At 37.7% G+C, this 19,215-nt stretch overlaps 3 pseudogenes; all 3 read left to right on the forward strand.

Annotated features, from left to right (window-relative positions):
• Positions 1-9,121: 9,121 nt before the first annotated feature.
• Positions 9,122-11,134, forward strand: LOC122054668 (annotated as a pseudogene).
• Positions 11,135-14,952: 3,818 nt separating this feature from the next.
• LOC122054670 lies at positions 14,953-15,813 on the forward strand (annotated as a pseudogene).
• A 625-nt stretch (positions 15,814-16,438) lies between these two features.
• On the forward strand, positions 16,439-16,572 carry LOC121968716 (annotated as a pseudogene).
• Positions 16,573-19,215: the final 2,643 nt, after the last annotated feature.

Genomic DNA, 19,215 nt, shown 5'->3' on the forward strand with positions numbered 1-19,215 from the left:
CCTGTCCTCTGCCTTTATTGCTTATGCAGAATGATGTCGTCCACGTCACTCCTTTTAGTACACACTTCCCCATAAGGGTATGTTCTTCGACGATCGGACGGTTTTATGCGCTTCACCCAAAAAGATACTCTTATTTTCGATATTCCCTAGGAGAACTCCCTTTATAAACCCTAAAGGTCGTCCGCAGTCATTGCCTTGCGCGTTTTGACTGCTTGCTTCTTGTTGCTTCGACTTCCCCGGCGTCCGCACCCTTCGTTTTCTAAGCTCCTCCGTCGAGTGCTCTTCTCCTCCTCGACTAATCTGTTCCTCAACCCTCTTTACCCTGATAATGGCTGATGGTAAGACCACTCTTTGGTATTCCTGCTTCATTTCAGATATAGATGACCACGACCTATCCGTGATTCGCTCGGACCTGCACCTTAGTGACGCTTATGAACTCCGAGTTCCTACACCGCAGGAGCATCCTGCTAACCCTCCGGAAGGTTTCGTGACCATTTTTAGAGACCAGATTTTAGGAGGTCTTCGTTTTCCCATCCATCCATTCATTTCTTCCCTGAGTGAATACTTTGGCATTTGCATCTCTCAGTTTGCTCCTAACTTCTTTAGGGCAGTTTGCGGCACCGTGATTCTTTGTCGCTTATACCAACTTCCCTTGACTGTTCATCTCTTTCACTGCTTCTATTCCTTCAAACGCTCGGAGCCCGGAGTGTTTATGGTACAAGCTAGGCCCGGCTACAAGTTCTTTTCGGACATGCCTTCCTCGAACAAAGGGTGGAAATCCCGTTTTTTCTTTGTCAGACTGCCCAAGCCGTTGGTCGGGCCCATACAATGGCGCCCCGACCTCCCGGCTGACCTCCCTATACATCAACACTAGCCTTTTTGTGTCCCCGCTTCCGAAGCACTTCAGGGCGTGCTTGTTAACTTTTCTGTGTTGTTGTTGGAAGACGTTCTATATTTATTTGGGCTCAGCCCTGTTCAGAAGAACATCGGGGCTCCGTTTGGTAAGACCCCGTTTTCCTTTCATCTATTATTCGCTAACTGAGGTATCTTTCTTCCTTACCGCAGAGGCTGCCATGTACCGAGCATACTCCTCTGATGTTAAGCACCGGTCTACCTCTTATTTGAAAAATCTAAGTGAGGAGCTTAGACAAGGTGTAGCAGCTTCCTCCCGATCTGGTCCTTCTGCTTCGCAATTCGCTCCTTCTGCTCCACCACCCATTCCGCCGGCGACGACCCAAGAAGGAACTTTCACAGCGCTTCCCCTGGATGTGGCTCAAGCGGAAGGCCCGGTTGCTGTAGAACAGGCTGATCTGTACACGGCAGGGCAGATTGAGGAAGCCTCTGAAGAACAGGCCGGGGAGGCCGCTGGAGAGCAGGTTGAGGAGAGGCAAGTGGCATTCCCCCGACCGGCTGAACGCTTGAAACTCCAACGCAAGAGGAAGAGAGTGACTCCAGCTATTCAAGCGTCACCCCCACCTATTCCTTCCAGCCGTCGTTCTTCTGCTGGCCCTCGCTCTCTGGAAATCCCGGCTGCTTCTCCTGCCCGGGAGAGCACTATGGGGCCTGAGGTTCCTGTCGTGTCACTCTGCATATCAGTCCTGACTCCCGGTCGAGATATAACTCCTGAGCAGGCTTCTTTGCAAGCGCCAGCTTCCTCTCCCGGCCAGCCACCTTTAACCTTAGTGGACCAGCTCGGGAGCTCTGCCACTCCATCTGCCTCCCTTCCCTTAGATGTTCCCGCGTCTACCTTTAGATCCCGGAGGAAAACTTGTAAGAAATATTCCTTTACTGATTTTTGGCGTGTGCCTTCCTCCACAGGCTCGGGGGTCGCCGCAGAAACTACTGATGGGGCTCCTCCCCTCACTGCTTTGATCGAGTTAGAGGGAGACCTAGCGGCCTCCTGGCGCTCTGGCAATCGCAAGTTTTGGAAGAACGCTCCGCTGGGGGGTTGGATCATGCGGCTTGTCAGATGGTTGCTGTAAGTCTTTCTACATCTACACTTCTCTGCTTCCATCTTTTATAACCTTTCTTCTTATACCTGACAGACCTGCTCCGCCAACCTAAGTGCCCTTCAGTATGCCTGTAGCTTGCAGAGGGAAAATGAAGTGCTGAAGGCTCGCCTAGAGGAAATAGAGCTGCCCCTAACTCCCCGCGATCCACTCAACCCACCTCCAGGAGATCTGGCTCACTATTTTCACTTAATTGGAGAATCTGCCGAGTCTGCCCGCAATATTTCACATGCAGCTTTTGACAAGATAAGAGATTTGGAAGCAGCTCTTCAAATAAGAGAGTCTGAATTGGCTTATGAAGTGGAGAAGCGTCAGGAGCTAGCAGCTAAGCTGGATAAGAAGAATGCTCAATTGGCTGGCTTGCAGGAAACCCGGGAGAACCTATAAAAGACCTTAGCAGAAGTCCAGGGTCAATTGGCCTCTAGCGCCGACCGGGAGAAAACTCTTCAAAGCCAGTGGGAGGCCAACCAAGCTACCCTCAGATCCGTGCAAGCCAACCTTCTGAAAATTCAAGAGGACGCTTCCCAAAGTCAAGAAGCCCTGACTCAGGCCCGTGCTGACAAGGAGAAAGTGGAGACCCAGCTGACCGACTATCATGTTAGAGTGTATACTGAAAGCCTAAGCTTTTGTAAACATTTATTTTGAATAAAGAATCACATTTGGTCAAATTATCTACATTTGTTTGTAGTTGTTCAATTAATTTATATCGTAGATAACATAGTATGTGGTGTCACATACAGAAGATAATGTTATCAGTGCCTTATAAATTATAAACAGTAGCTCACGACCAAAATGGAAAGGAACAAACCATTGGAAGGTCGTAGTGTAATTAGGTATTAGTTTATCTTAACTATATAATTACACTAGTACACTTAGAGTGTATTGAGTAGGACCATCAGAGGTCGTTTCTTTTATATTGACTTTATAAAGGAACAAAGATCTCAGTTATTATGGAAGTATGTGCTCTTAATCCTAATATAATAACAAACACATATATTTGATATTTATTTCTTTAATTTATCAATGGGTGAGATTTAGTTCGATAAACAATAAGCCCGGTAAGTTGAGAAATGATATCACTTATAGTGTGTGTTGTTGATTATAGAAGAAAACTGTGTCCTAGTGATCTAGGTTGATAATATCCTCAAGAGGAGCTCATAAGGATTGTCATGTTAAACCCTGCAGGTGGACTTAGTCCGACATGACGATAAGGTTGAGTGGTACTACTCTTGGACTAAGATATTAATTAAATGAGTTGTCAGTAACTCACTTAATTAGTGGACATTCGATATCTTAAACACAGGGAGACTAACACACTCATAATAAGAAGGAGCCCAAAAATGTAATTTGGGATTGGTGCGGTAGTTCAATAATAGTTCTCTAGTGGAATGAATTATTATTGACCCTATTAAATTAGAAAAGAATTTTAATTTTAAAATTTTCTTATGTGGAAGATATAATTTATTGGAGAGATTAAAAATTAAAATATCGCTTTTATAAGTTTCTACAAAAGATTAAAGAAAGAGATTAAATCTCTTTCCTTATTTGTAGATTGGAAGGATATTTTATTTTTCTTCTTTATAAATTATTCACATGTTGAAAAATTAAAATTATAGAAATTTCTTTTTATCAACCATGAAGGGATTTTAAAGGAAATTTTATGTTTTAAAAATTTCCGAAGACAAATAAGGAATTTTAATTGTTGATTGAAAATTGCCTTGTTTGCTCTCCATGAGGTGGTCGGCCATGACATGATCTATTAGGAAATTTTATTTAATTTTTCTTAATTAATTCATGTCAAGGAAAGTTAAGGAAATTTTATTGTAATTAAATTTCCTTATTTGACAAAGCTAAGGATTATAAAAGAGGGGGTTTTTGGTGCCTTCAAGGTGAACAACCTCTATTATTTTCTCCCTCTTTTCTTCCTTGGTGTGGCCGGCCTCTTCCCTTTCTCTTCTCTCCATCCTTGTGGCCGAACCTCTCATCCTCCTTGGAGATCAAGTGGTGGCCGGATTTTAGCTTGGAGAAGAAGGAGAGAAAGCTTGCATCCCTTGGAGCTTGGTTGGTGGAAAAAGATCTTTATCCTTTGGAAGTTTTGAGCTTGGCCGAAACTTGAAGGAAGGAGAAGAAGGTGCTAGGTGGTCCTCGTCTCGGAAGATCATTGCCCACACAACGTCCGAGATTAGAAGAGGAATACGGTAGAAGATCAAGAGGTCATTATCTACTAAGTAAGGTATAATTAATATTGTTTTCCGCATCATGTTAGTTTTATCTTCATGTAAAAATACCAAATATAAGAGGCATGCGATTCTAGTATTTCGAATTAGTTTTCGATGTTTTGTTCTTTTATTTTTCTTTTCCTTGTGATTTGATTATTCTTTTTGGTTGACCTAAAGTTATTTAAGGAAATTAAATATTAGCTTTCCTTAAAAGGCTTTGTCTAGGCGGTGGTGGTTGTTCCCATGTCCAAGAAGGCCATGCGCCTCGCCATGCAGTTCTGGAAGCCAATTTTAGAAATTAATATTTAATGTAATTAGTAACCTAGGTGATTTGGATCGAACGTGTTAAGTTCCGCAGGAGATCCAAGTCTAAACATAAAAGAATAAATAAATTAAACTTAGGATCAAACGTGTTAAGTTCCGCAGGCGATCCGAGTTTAATTTAAAAGAACACATGGTAGCTAAGAAAAGATTCAGACCTTTGTACAAAATTTTGTATAGTGGAACCATTAGGTTTTCCGAGTAGCAACCAACAATTGGTATCAGAGCTAGGGTTTTGTCTCTGTGTATTTGGTATTAGTTTAATTATGCACATGTCATACATAATTTATACATGTTAATAGTAGGATGTGCTAACTTTGTGGATGCAGGATCCAACTATTATGGCTTATAGTTATTATGTGTGTGATTGGACCCTTGGACATGTCAAGGGCATTTATTGTATGTGCATGATTGTATTATAAAATACAGCAGGAGCTGTATTTAGTTTTATTAGGATTTTATTTTTTGATCTAGATACATGTACATTCCTTCGAGGAATATAGGATCGAAAAATGTAAAATTCTATTTATGTCGCGGATCGAATCTTGCAAGGCGTGAAATCTTTTGAGGATCAGAGGCGCATCAGAATAAGGAGCAAGATGAATGTGACAACTAGACCCGGTGGCGGTGGCCAAAAATGGAGCAGCTAGGGATGACAACACACGAAGGACAACTATAGATAAAAGTCATAATAGTTGAAAATTAGTTTTTCTATTTATTACTTTTATACTATGCTGTGTGTGCATGTTAGTATACAGTTTTAGTAGGCTAGCATAGTCAAAATTCCTCATTTCAAATAACTAAGTGGGAGAGGGATTTTAAATAAATTCCACGGACTCCATTACTGGTTTATAAGTGATGTAAACAAACTTGCGCGTTGGCTCTGAGTGCCTTCCTCCATATCGGATGAGTTTGTTTGTGGATCACTAGAACAAACTTCCATTTTGGATGACTATAGGAAGTTAATTAAGAGCGTGTGATCTTCCCCATCGGAAGGGGCACAATCTTATTAATGGACTTAGTGTCAAGTAATGATATACACTTAGACACGTCTAATAGTATCCTCCCCATCGGAGTCACTGCTATTATTCGTGTGACCAAAGGAAACCAACTATTAATTTTATTTGTCAAAAAGTTAGGTTGACAAGATAAAAAAATTAATGGGTTAAACCCTCCTTTTACAAATGTTGAATTTGTATACGTCCACACTATCATGGCATACAAAATTCGCGGTGTTTTGAGGTGTTAGTTAATTTAAAATTGTATTATTTGAGGAATCAATATTATTCTAAATTTAGAGTTCTGACCAAAAGTTATTTGTGATTCCTAGGATGACTTTCAACCCACTGGTCATCATACTAAAAGAGAATAGACTTACTGGTCCTAACTATATAGATTGGAAAAGCAACCTGGACATTGTTCTTACTGCTGAAAGCTATAAGTTTGTACTGACTGAACCTTGCCCTGATACACCCAATGGTGAATCTACCCAAGAGGAGATTGAGTATCATAGGAAATGGGTAAAAGCAGATGAGATGGCGCGGTGTTACATTTTGACTTCAATGTCAAATGTATTGCAACATCAGCATCAAGATTTACTAATAGCCTATGATATTATGAACAATCTCAAGGAACTCTTTGGTCACCAGAATCGGGCCTCTAGGCAAGAAGCCATGAGAAAGATAATGACGGCCACCATGCAAAAGGGTACTCCTGTGAGGGATCATATCCTAAAGATGATGGCTTATCTGAATGAAATACAAATCCTTGCAGGAGAAATTGATGGGGAAACCCAGATCAATATGATCCTCCAAACGCTACCTAGAAGTTTTGAGCAATTCCGCCTGAATTACAATATGAATAAAAGGGTATATTCATTGGCGGAACTACTGACAGAAGGTTTGTTTCGTCACAATTCTCAGATTCACTATGCTGAAAATGGTTCTACTTCTAAACCGAAAGGAAAGAAGAAGAAGAAACAAGTTAGCTCAGCAAAGAAGGTGAATAAATCTCAGAGTACAGAACCTAAAGCTGGAGTGAAGAAGCCGAAGGGCAAGTGCTTCATCTGTAAGCAGTCAGGGTATTGGAAGGCGGACTGTCCTCGTAGGAATCAAAACAACAAAGGTATATCTCATGCTCTGGTTGTTGAAACATGTTTAGCGGTGTTATCTACTAGCACCTGGTGTGTAGATACGGGAGCCACTGATCATGTCTGCAATTCTTTGCAGGGGTTCCAGGAAACCCCGACGACTATATGAAGGGGAGATAACCGTCTACATGGGCAATGCTACTAAGGTGGCGGCTATTGCAGTGGGAGACGTCTACTTATCTTTTGATAGAAATAGAAAATTGGTTTTAAGAAATTGTCTTTATGTACCCAGTTTTAGAAAGAATTTAATTTCAGTTTCTAAACTGTTTTTGGATGGATATTCTGTTTCTTTTAATAACAATGTAGTTATAAAGAGAAATAAAGTGATTATCTGTTCTAGTGCATTAGTTGGCAATTTGTATACTTTAAATCTAATTTCTCCCACAAAGCAAAATATGGAAATTTATAACACATCTTCTAACACTAATAAGAGAAAACAACCTTCGGAAATGAACCAAGCATATCTTTGGCATCTAAGACTTGGTCATATTAACTTAAGTAGGATTCAAATGCTTATAGCCGATGGACTCTTGGGTTCATTAGAGTTGGAAAATTTTCCAACTTGTGAATCTTGCTTGGAAGGTAAAATAACCAAGAGGCCTTTTAAGGCCAAGGGTTATAGAGCCAAAGAAATATTAGAATTGGTTCATTCTGATTTGTGTGGTCCTATGTCTATCCGGACGAGAGGTGGTTTTGAATATTTTGTCTCTTTTATAGACGATTATTCAAGATACGGATACATTTACCTAATGCGCCGCAAGTCCGAGTGCTTTGATAAGTTCAAAGAGTACAAGGCTGATGAAAATACCTAATTCTACGATAAAAATTAAAATTTCGATGCTCATTTGACCTAATTAAATTACCCAAGTTAAGTTGGTCTCCTAAACACTCATTAAAAAGTTGATGAAAATACCTCTTCCACCGCTCTTTTATTTCTCCATCGCTTACTAATACCCTATTACATTCATCTTTAATACATTTTATTTGGCTAAGATCTCTTGTTTTTCTTTCTCTCACTTTAGCTATTCTATAAATGTCTCTTTCCCCTTCTTTTGTATCCAATTTTTGATATAACCGTTCAAAAGTTTCATTTTTTGCTTCACTCACCACTTTCTTAACTTCTTTCTTGGCTATTGTATATTTTTTTAAGTTTTCCTCATTCTTACAAATATATAATTCCTTATAAGTTATTCGTTTTTCCTTCACTTTCTCTTGTACTTTCTCATTCCACCACCAAGATTCTTTACTTAGCGGTGCATGCCCCTTTGACTCACCGAGGACACTCTTAGCTACTATTTTCAACTTTGATACCATCTTATCCCATGTTGTATTAGAGTCATCGTATATTTCACCTAATGCTTGTAATTCTACCTTCTCCTTAAATATATGTTTCTTCCCATCCTTTAACTTCCACCGCTTAATTCTAGGAATTGTATATATTTTCTTTCTATTGATACTATGTTTAAAACGTATATCCAACACTACTACCCTATGTTGGGTAGTTAAGCTTTCTCCAGGGATGACTTTGCAATCTTTACAAATCTTTCTATCCTTTTTCCTAACCATAAGAAAGTCAATTTGCGATTTATTATTCCCATTTTTGAATGTGACTAAGTGTTCTTCTCTTTTCTTAAAAAACGTATTAGCTAATATAAGATCATATGCTATCGCAAAATCTAATATAGTTTTCCCTTCCTCATTCCTCGTTCCAAACCCATAACTCCCATATACTCTCTCATATTCCTCATTTTTCACTCCGACATGTCCATTTAGATCACCTCCTATTAAAATCCTTTCATTTGGTGAAATATTTTGTAATATTTCATCTAAGTCCTCCCAAAACCTTAATTTGGTAGCTTCATCTAATCCTACTTGTGGTACATATACGCTAATTATGTTCATAGTTTCTTTCGCCACTATTATCTTAAGGGTTATAATTCTATCCCCTTTTCTAACTACTCCTACAACTTCATCCTTTAACAAACTATCTACAATAATACCCACTCCATTTCTTGTTTTACTCTTTCCAGTGTACCATAACTTAAAACTCGTGTTCTCTATCATCTTTGCCTTCTCACCTATCCATTTTGTCTCTTGTACACACAAAATATTAATTTTTCTCCTAATCATCATATCTACTACCTCCATTGATTTACCAGTGAGAGTTCCTATGTTCCAAGTTCCAAATCTTAGATTATTAGTTTTCCTATCATATTTGTTCTTATCTAACTTATGGTGTGAGAACTCTTGCCTATTTAACACTACACCCAAATTCTCATGGAGATGTAATGGTCCTTGCTGAGACGTTACAGTCGTCCATAGGAACAAAGTATGTATTTAACTGAGAGTTTATATGTAATTTCCATTGTTTGGCAATGTATTAGTAGTGTTTACTGAACAATAAATTTATTGTTGATGAACAGATGTTTCAATTTAATTTTGTAATTTTGAATAGGGATCCAAAGCTTGTGAGGAAAATTGGAGCTGCCACTGCTCTCGAAGTCAGAGCATCCGGCATTTCTTATGTTTTTGCTCCTACTATTGCGGTTCCTTCCTACCTGGATTCTCTGTTGTTCGATCTTATCGATATCTCGTAAACTTGTGCAAATAACGCTGCTGCTCTTGGCATTCTTGGGCTTGTGCATGTAGGTCTGTAGAGACCCCAGATGGGGCCGTTGCTATGAGAGTTACAGCGAAGATACACGAGTAGTTGAAGAAATGACATCGTTGATCGATGGTTTACAGGGAACTCTATCTTCCTGAAAATTCTCAAAAAGGAGTTCCATTTGTTGCTGGCGGGTAAGAAGTTTTAACTCAATGACCAACTTTTATGTTCCTTAGTTTGTCGAATTTCTCTATCGGTTTTCTTCCATGCTCATTTCACAGGAAAAATGTTGCTGCCTGTGCCAAGCACTACGTAGGAGATGGTGGAACAAACAAGGGTATCAATGAAAACAACACCATTGTTGATTTCGATGAACTTCTTAGTATCCACATGCCTCCCTATTACCATGCTATTATCCGAGGCGTATCGACTATAATGGTTTCATATTCGAGCTGGAATGGAGAAAAGATGCATGCTAATCGGTTTCTAATCACTAATTTCCTCAAAAACAAGCTGAGGTTTAGGGTAATTGATCCACTTGAGTGTTTAACTCGAAAATTACATTTGAACTCAGAGATGTAACCGAGTCCTTTTGCAGGCGTTTGTGATATCGGATTGGGAAGGAATCGATATGATCACTTCTCCTCCACATTCAAACTACTCTTATTCCATTATGGCATCAATTACTGCAGGCATCGACATGGTAAGTATTTTTTTTGCTTCTTTCATCAATTTCTATTTACCAATTCTAACTCTTTCGAATATCTAGCAAGTTAGATGATACCTTCTTCCATGCTGCATTGCAGGTTATGATCCCTTTTAATTAGACGGAGTTCATCAATGGCCTGACTCACCATGTGCAGACCAACAACATTCCGATGAGCCGAATCGATGACGCTGTGAGAAGGATACTTCGAGTCAAGTTCACGATGGGCCTATTCGAGAACCCCTACCCTGACCTCTCATTAGTTGATCATTTGGGCAGCCAGGTACAGGGTGACATTGTTTCGAAAGATTGACTGTCAATGTAACTAAATGGGACTAGAATGTGTCAAATTTGTGAATGATCGATGCAGGAACACCGGGAACTTGCCCGAGAAGCTGTTCGGAAGTCGCTTGTTCTTTTGAAAAATGGAAAGGTGAACGAAGGCCCAGTGCTGCCATTGCCTAAGAAGACTGAGAGCATTCTTGTCGCCGGAAGCCATGCCCATAACTTGGGCTATCAATGTGGTGGTTGGACAGTTACTTGGCAAGGAATTAGTGGAAACGACAACATAACTGGTAATGTACAGCATTCAATTTGGTTACACTTCAGTTTTGATAAAATCCTAAATTGCCCATTTCAGGAACTACAATTTTTGAGGCCATAGAAGCCACTGTAGACCCAAGCACAAACATAGTCTTCTCTGAAAACCCTGACGCTTCCTTCCCCGAGCAAAACAACTTCTCATTTGCCATTGTTGTGGTCGGAGAACCACCATATGCAGAAACCTTTGGGGACAACTTGAATCTTACTCTACCTGAACCTGGCTTAGACCTGATTAGAAATGTGTGTGCCACAGTCAAGTGTGTCATGATCATGATCTCCGGTCGTCCGTTGGTGGTTGAACCGGTCATCGACAAGATTGATGCATTCGTGGCAGCTTGGCTTCCCGGAAGCGAAGGCCGGGGGGTGGCTGATGTGCTCTTTGGCGACTATGGATTTACAGGAAAGCTTCCAAGGACATGGTTTAAGTCTGTTGAGCAGCTGCCCATGAACTTTGGAGATGCACACTATGACCCTCTATTTCCTTTAGGATTTGGAATCTCTACAAGTCCAGTGAATGCTTGATTTCTGAGGGGTTTTAGAGAAGTTAATGGCACCGAAAATAAAGTTAAATATAATCATTTCTTTTTCATTTTTCATAGAAAAAGAGGTTTTTAGAGAAGTTAATGGCACCGAAAATAAAGTTAAATATAATCATTTCTTTTCAATTTTTCTTAGAAAACTATCCTGCTAAAATATATATATATATATATATATATATATAATAAGTTTTTTTTTTTTTTTTTTTTTTTTTTTTTTTGACCCTTTTCTCTTCCTCCCTCACCGAAGCAAGCAACCTCGCGATTCTACTCACCATCACCGAAACCCTCCCTCGCCACACCTTCCCTCATCGCTCTCTCTTTCGTTGCCGAAACCCTTCCTTCCTTGCAGACTCGCAGTCGCCGCACCCTCCCTCGCCGCCGTCGCCACACCTTCCCTCCCTCATCGCCGAAACAACGAAAACCTCCCTGGCTCAGGGACGGATTTGTCTCTCTCAGAGCACCCTCCATTGGTGAGACGAGCAGTCTCTAGCTCTCTCTTCTGTTGTTGTTTTCCCCACTGTGTCGGTGCCCTAGGTTTTGTTTTCCTTCTCAAAGGTGTAAGGTATATTCTATTCATTCAAATTTCTTTATAATGCATTGGACAGAAAAATGAGACCCCCTGCGCTCCCTTCGATTGCTTCTCCCCTCCCTGCCCCTATATCGTTGTTTGCACTTTGAGGAGCAGCTCACCCCTCATTGATTGATGCTTGCTTTGTGCTCATTTGCCTGTTCCGCTGTTCCATATTCTTTGTGGCCTTCTGTAGATCCTGAACTAATTTCAAGCCCTGCCCTCTCTTGCATCGTGCTTTTCATTTTCTTATTAATCATGTTTTATTTTGGTATCAATTGAAAATTTCTGCTCCATGCATTTTTAGGTCTTAATCGGCCTAATCATGTTTTATTTCTGCATAAATTAGTAATTTTCTTATTAGAATGATAACTTGGGTTATGCGAGGATGAGTATTATTTGTTTCTTGATGTTTGAGTGTTGTCTCGTATATCTTTGCAAAATGCTCTAAAAGTGCTAATTGATACAAGATATTTCTGAAGTGATATGCAAGTCCAGAACATGCCTATATTGGAGTAAAATGTTATAAATTTCAAAATACGAGCAGTGCTCATATTCATAAATTGGAGTAATATTTCTAAACATGCTTATATTGTTGTGAGGTAGTTGATAGTTTCATCATAAAAAAATGTCAATTTTCTAAACATGACAATTTAACTATATCCTCTACATTCATTCTCATTTTTCTTTTGATTTAGTGAAGAAGAAGCAAAGAAGAAGGTTTACAATGTCTATGTGAGTGATTCTTTAGATTTGGATGTGAAATTGACAACGAGACATCCAACAAGTTGGAATGTTTGTGTTAATAATGAGGAACTAATATTTTCTTTAATTTTTTTTCTTTATTTAAAGAAAAAAATTAGCGTTGTTCTATTTCTCTAATGTTTAAGTTTTTATAAACTGAAATTTGTTTTACTTTCTGAACTGAGTAACCAAGTAGGTCATTTTCTATGGAAAGTTTTTGATTATCACATGATGGCTTAGTCAATTTGAAATTTTAAAAATTTACAACGTTTTTAATTTTTGTTATTGCTAGGATTCCTATATATATAATTTAATTCATTTATATCGAGTTTTCACTTATTTAGGATAAAAAGATTTAATTCTTAACTACTTATTGAATACATTGTTTAAGATACTCAAACTCAAAGTGAATATATTTGTGATAGGGTTTCCTAGTGTTTTATTTGTTCTTCTAGATTCCTATGCTGATGTTGAAAATAAATATTATGGACGTAAACTAATTAGGCTACACTTCTTTATTATTTCTCAATTTGATGTCAAAATTTTATGTTAAATTACTATACTTATCTTTTTGCATTCTTGAGTTAAAATTTTCTCTATTGTCAGTATTTTTTTTTGTTAAGAATTCTAAGTGATTGTTCTTTCAAAACACTTCTTACATTCTAAATGAAATTAATTACAAATAGAATTGTTATTCTTGGATAATTTAATAGTATAGAAATGGAAAAAGAATTTATATATATAGTTTTGGAATTGATGTTTGATTCTTATTTCTAAGTTAGAATTACATAAATTTATACATAAATAAAAAAATAACAGTCATCATAAGATAAAAAAATCGTTGTACAACTAAAAAGTTTACTTATTCTATTTTTAGAAATAAAATTTTATAAATTACAATAATTATTACTTAGATTGATGGAAAAATAAAATTAGGGCATAACTAATAATTTCGCCCAGGGCATTTCAACAACCAGGACGTATGAAAAAAAAAGAAGTAAGGTCCTGATCTGTCCCTCGTTTGAATGTATTGTTGGTTTTTTAACTGAAAATTGCATTGTTGTTTCTCTAATAGTTATTAACCTGTATGGATGTTCTTGTTAATCTATTTTATCTAATAAAAAACATTATGATTATCTAACTTAAATTTAAATTATTGTTTTATTAAATCACATTTTATAATATATTAATTTGAAATTATATTGATTAGGTTGTAATGCATTTGTTTGGTTTGGTAAATGTCTCTTTCCCTCATCCGTTGGTGTAAATTTTGCTACATTTTTCTTAAGCAGGAGTCTCTTAATGGCATGTAGGATAAGAGTAAACATCATGATTAGAAAAGGTAATGCTATTTTGAACAATACATCATATCTCAAAGGTGAGCAAAGTCATAAGAGTTTAATGGAGGAAGGGGGAAAGGTTTGGCAACAGGACAAGGCCAACTTTAGTGTAATCCCTACTGTATGCAAAATTCTATACCAACCATTGTAGAATCGTGATCCTATATGTAGAATCTATTTGGGGTAATAGGATAGACTGGTTTGGATAATAGAATTGTATGATTATGTTAAAATCCTAAAAAATTTATAATTAAATATTATTGTAATTATACTGATCTTATCTAAAATCGATGGAAATGGCGCGCTGGATAGATGATTCCATCATTGACCGGAAGAAAACCCTAAGATGGAGAAGAAATGACACCTAACACTCTTTCCTGCGTACACCGCAAAGAGAGCAAAGAGAAACGTTAGAACGAGAACTAGGAGGGGGTATCTGGCGTAGGCACTCCGATGCTCAAGTCTGTACAATAGCCGAGCGAAAAGTGGAGAGGAAGATGAACAGCAAACATGTAAGCATAAGAGCGTGTAGTAAAACGTTATCCAGATGTGTAAAAACATACTTGGCCAACCGAGAGAATCTCTTTTTATAATGACCCTTAGAACCTCCGTAACAATGAGGCATCAGAGAATATCTTGTGTCAGAATATGTCAGGTAACAGAATATATATGACAACTATTGGAGGAAAGTTCTGTTTCATTCATATGAACGGTCTTTTGTAACCCCCTGTATTAATGAGTCGGTTGAGAATGCTTGATGTCAGAATATGCCGAGTAACGTCAGGTGATGGCAGTGTTGGAACCCCAAGATTGTTTTGATGTGATATAACAAGTTAAGTTAGGTCCTGTTATGTTTAACCCTGTGTCTAAGTGTGCAGGAACTTAGGAGCACAGGAAGTCGAGCAAAAGACGCAACTAGCGAGAAAGACGACACGGGAGAGAGCCGACGGGCTCAGTGCATCTGAGGGACGAGGTGAAGAGTACACCGGCGGACAAGAAGGGACCGTGCAATGTTTTCGAGAGACGAGAAGCTGAGACGGAAGATTGCTCGGGGAGCAAAAGACGCAGTTAGCGAGAAGGTCGGTACGGGAGAGAGCCGACGGGCTCGGTGCGTCCGAGGGACGAAGCTGCGGAAGAGTACGCTGGCGGATGAGAATGAAGCATGTGACAATTCCGAGGTACGAGAAGCAGGAGCGGAAGTTTAATGTAACTAAATGGGACTAGAATGTGTCAAATTTGTGAATGATCAATGCAGGAACACCGGGAACTTGCCCGAGAAGCTGTTCGGAAGTCGCTTGTTCTTTTGAAAAATGGAAAGGTGAACGAAGGCCCAGTGCTGCCATTGCCTAAGAAGACTGAGAGCATTCTTGTCGCCGGAAGCCATGGCCATAACTTGGGCTATCAATGTGGTGGTTGAGCATTTGCTTGGCAAGGAATTAGTGGAAACGACAACATAACTGGTAATGTACAACATTCAATTTGGTTACACTTCAGTTTTGATAAAATCCTAAATTGGCCATTTCAGGAACTACAATTTTTGAGGCCATAGAAGCCACTGTAGACCCAAGCACAAACATAGTCTTCTCTAAAAACCCCGATGCTTCCTTCCTCGAGCAAAACAACTTCTCATATGCCATTGTTGTCGTCAGAGAACCACCATATGCAGAAACCTTTGGGGACAACTTGAATCTTACTGTACCTGAACCAGGCTTGGACCTGATCAGAAATGTGTGTGCCACAGTCAAGTGTGTCGTGATCATGATCTCCGGTCGTCCGTTGGTGGTTGAACCGGTCATCGACAAGATTGATGCATTCGTGGCAGCTTGGCTTCCCGGAAGCGAAGGCCGGGGGGTGGCTGATGTGCTCTTTGGCGACTATGGATTTACAGGAAAGCTTCCAAGGACATGGTTTAAGTCTGTTGAGCAGCTGCCTATGAACTTTGGAGATGCACACTATGACCCTCTATTTCCTTTAGGATTTGGAATCTCTACAAGTCCAGTGAATGCTTGAGAAGTTAATGGCACCGAAATAAAGTTAAATTTAATCTTTTCTTTTCTTTTTTTTCTTAGAAAACTATCATGCTAATTATTATTATTATTATTATTATTTTTTTTTTTTAAGAAGAAGAAGAAAAAGAAGTATGTCCTGATTTCTCTGATGCTTTGTTTGAATGTATTGTTGGTTTTTTAATTGTAATTGCATTGTTGCCTTGTGTGGTTAATTAATTAGATTCTCTAATAGTTATTAACATGTATGGATGTTCTTGTCAATCTATATTATCTTATTATTTTATTAAGAATCTTCCTCTTTTACTTACTAATTTTAGTGAAGCCTAAAATAAAAGTACATTAATATCTTTTTTATTATTCACACAGAAAATAATTTTAAGATTTATTAATAATTTTTACAAATGCATCAATTAGTGAACTAGAGTACGAGATTTAAGTGTGGCGCATTATTGAGAATTTTTCTCATTAATCAATTAGAAATCTAGAGTTCTTTTTAGTCTCATATCTTAGAATTGATAATTTGTAGAAACATTAAGTATGATGTTAAAAATATCTTGGGTTAGTGATATTAAAAAGTATATTTTTCTTAATTTTTTTGGCTAACATTAAGTATGATGTTAAAAAACATACTTTTCTCAGCTTTTTGACTAAGATCAATTATGATATTAAATTAATTTTTTTATAAGTGAGTTTGTTACAGTAGTTTGCTATTGAGATTCTCGAGCGTCACCCTAGCATTACTAGGTCTAACGCACCCTTACCTAATTTATACTCTGTCTTTTGACTAAGATTAAGTGTAGTATTTATTCTTATCAGTTTAATATCTGCACGCGTTCATATATTATATTACACACGCAAGCAGGAGCGGAGCCATGTATAGCTTTGGTGGGCGCAGTTGCCCCACCTCAATTTTTTGTAACTCTTGGAGGTGTATACAATTATAAAAATATTAGAGTCTTGTCTCACTAAAAAAATAAAAGTAGGGGGAATTCTCAAAAATTAAAACTATTTAGTATAAGTCAATTCTTCTTCCCTCAAATCTCTTCCTGTATTGGCTCACGTAATATAAGGTGTCTAGCTCACGCAATGCCCGTGCTTATCTTATAAAAATACATTATGATTATCTAACTTAAATTTAAATTATTGTTGTATTACATCACATTTTATAATACATTAATTTGAAATTATATTGATTCGTTTGTAATTCATTTGTTTGGCTTGGCAAATGTCTCATTCCTTTATCCATTGGTGTGCATTTTGCTACATTTTTCTTAAGCTCATATCTCAAAGGTGAGCAAACCGAACTATAGGATCAATTTGAGATCAAATGATAGATCAGTATCATCCTACTAAAATTCCTAAAAAAATTTATGATTAAACATTATTATAATTATACATTATTAATAATTAAAAAATAACTAAAAAATATTATTTATATATAAATAGATTAATAATTTTACATATATATGATATTATTAAATGTACACGTTCAAATTAACTATAAGTTAACTAACATTCTAGTTAGAGTAACATTCAATTATATTTATATAATTTAACTACCATTCTAACACTCACAAAATGAAACTATAAAATCTAACATTTTAAGGTATAAAGTCTCTTGAAAAAAAATAATAAGATGAATATAGAGTCGTTTATAAGGTAGGATCATACTGATTCTATTGATCCTAAACAATCCTAACAATTATGCTCCGACTCCACTGTAAAACACATTCTCTCCCCATGCACTAGTGCTCGTAAATTCCAAACATTCGCCTAACAATACTTTACGGGCTCCAATCGGCGAGACCATTTAGTGTTCATTTATGAGGTTGATCATAATGAACAAAGTTTTGGAACGATACTCAACACAAAAATTCTGACGGGCAAGTCTTCTGCATCCTCTACAGGGTAAATTACAGTCTATGCGTTTGGCAGTCAGATGAATTTCTATAGTTGAGAGAATTTTTTAGGTAGCTCGGCTCACTTGTAAGATATTTTAGGGTCTAGTTCAAGAGATAAACAGATAGGAAGATTGAATGAATATAAATGGATAGATAATTACAACAATAATGTTATTTAAATTTATTCTTTTTCTCGTCTCTTTCTCATTCATTTTATTGAGAAAGAAGATAATAAATAAATAAATTAAAATGATGGATGAGACGAGTGCTTATAAATAGATACCTCCCTCAGCCTTCTCAGCTCACCTGCGCCAAACACTCTCCAAGCCAATAGCCTATTAGAGTGAACAAGTTGTGATACGCGCGCATACCTTCCCACGGCGGACATGGCAGCTGTCAATGGCGGACTCTGGCTGGCGCTCTGCCTGCTGCTGCTCACAGCCACGGCCGACACGGCTGGAGGACGTCTCGATCCGTTCGGCGCCAGAAGATGCTGCATCTTCTACTGCGACGGCTTACCACGCTGGTTTGGCAACTGCCACTACTGCGAGGACTGCGCCGTCATTGATCGCATGGTAACTCCACTTCCAGGTAAGTCTTCTTCGCTTAATTATAGTTTCTTTCTCTTTTTTAAAATGCCCCTTTAGTGTTTTGGGCAAAACAACACTAAATTAAAAGTTTGGGCAAAACAAAAACAAAAAAAAAAAAGTTAAAAAGGATAATTAATGTCGAAAAGTTCCTTATCTCGAACTAATATTTCTCATAATTTAATTAACTTTAACTTCAAATTCTCAATACACCTACTGCTTTGGCAGGTGCTTCACCACCTATATCGATTGATACTGCTTCGGCAGGTGCTCTACCACCTACATGGCATGCATGATGAACTCAAAGAACTGAACTAAAGTGGCTGCAGCCTGCAGGGAGGAGGTGCTAAAATAATAAGAAGCTTAATGGATAAATAAGTGCAAGTTTAGGTTTGCTTAATAATGAGATTCCAGTGTGATTTCGCCTGTGTTCTATATTATCTGCAATAGCATGAGATCAGATGACCTCTGATTGGTTATAGTGTAAGCCTTTATCTTCAGATCAAGATATATATATTTGGTCAATTATATTGCATGTGGAAACGATGCTGTGATCTGTTTGTACTCTAAAAATAAATTACTGAAAAAAAAAGATATTAAGAAAACTCATTGATAAACAAGAAAACAATGCCATTGATCAATAATAACTTATGTTAAAGCTCGCAGCTGGGAATACAAGATGTGTATTGTTTGGTACTGTTCCAAGTGTAAAAAGTGCAACTACAGGAATAAAGAACTGAATTATTTTCACTGCACGAGGTAAACACGAGTTCAAGGTTAAGCAAATCAATAACATAAAAGGAAACCATGAAACTCAATGAGTTAACAGAATAACAGTAAGGATAAGTTAGTTGAATTCTCGCTTTGTTCTAGCCAACTTTTACACATTCATAGTTTCTTTGTTCTCATTCATAT

This window comes from Zingiber officinale, chromosome 3B (genome assembly GCF_018446385.1).
Source record: "Zingiber officinale cultivar Zhangliang chromosome 3B, Zo_v1.1, whole genome shotgun sequence".
NCBI lineage: Eukaryota > Viridiplantae > Streptophyta > Magnoliopsida > Zingiberales > Zingiberaceae > Zingiber > Zingiber officinale.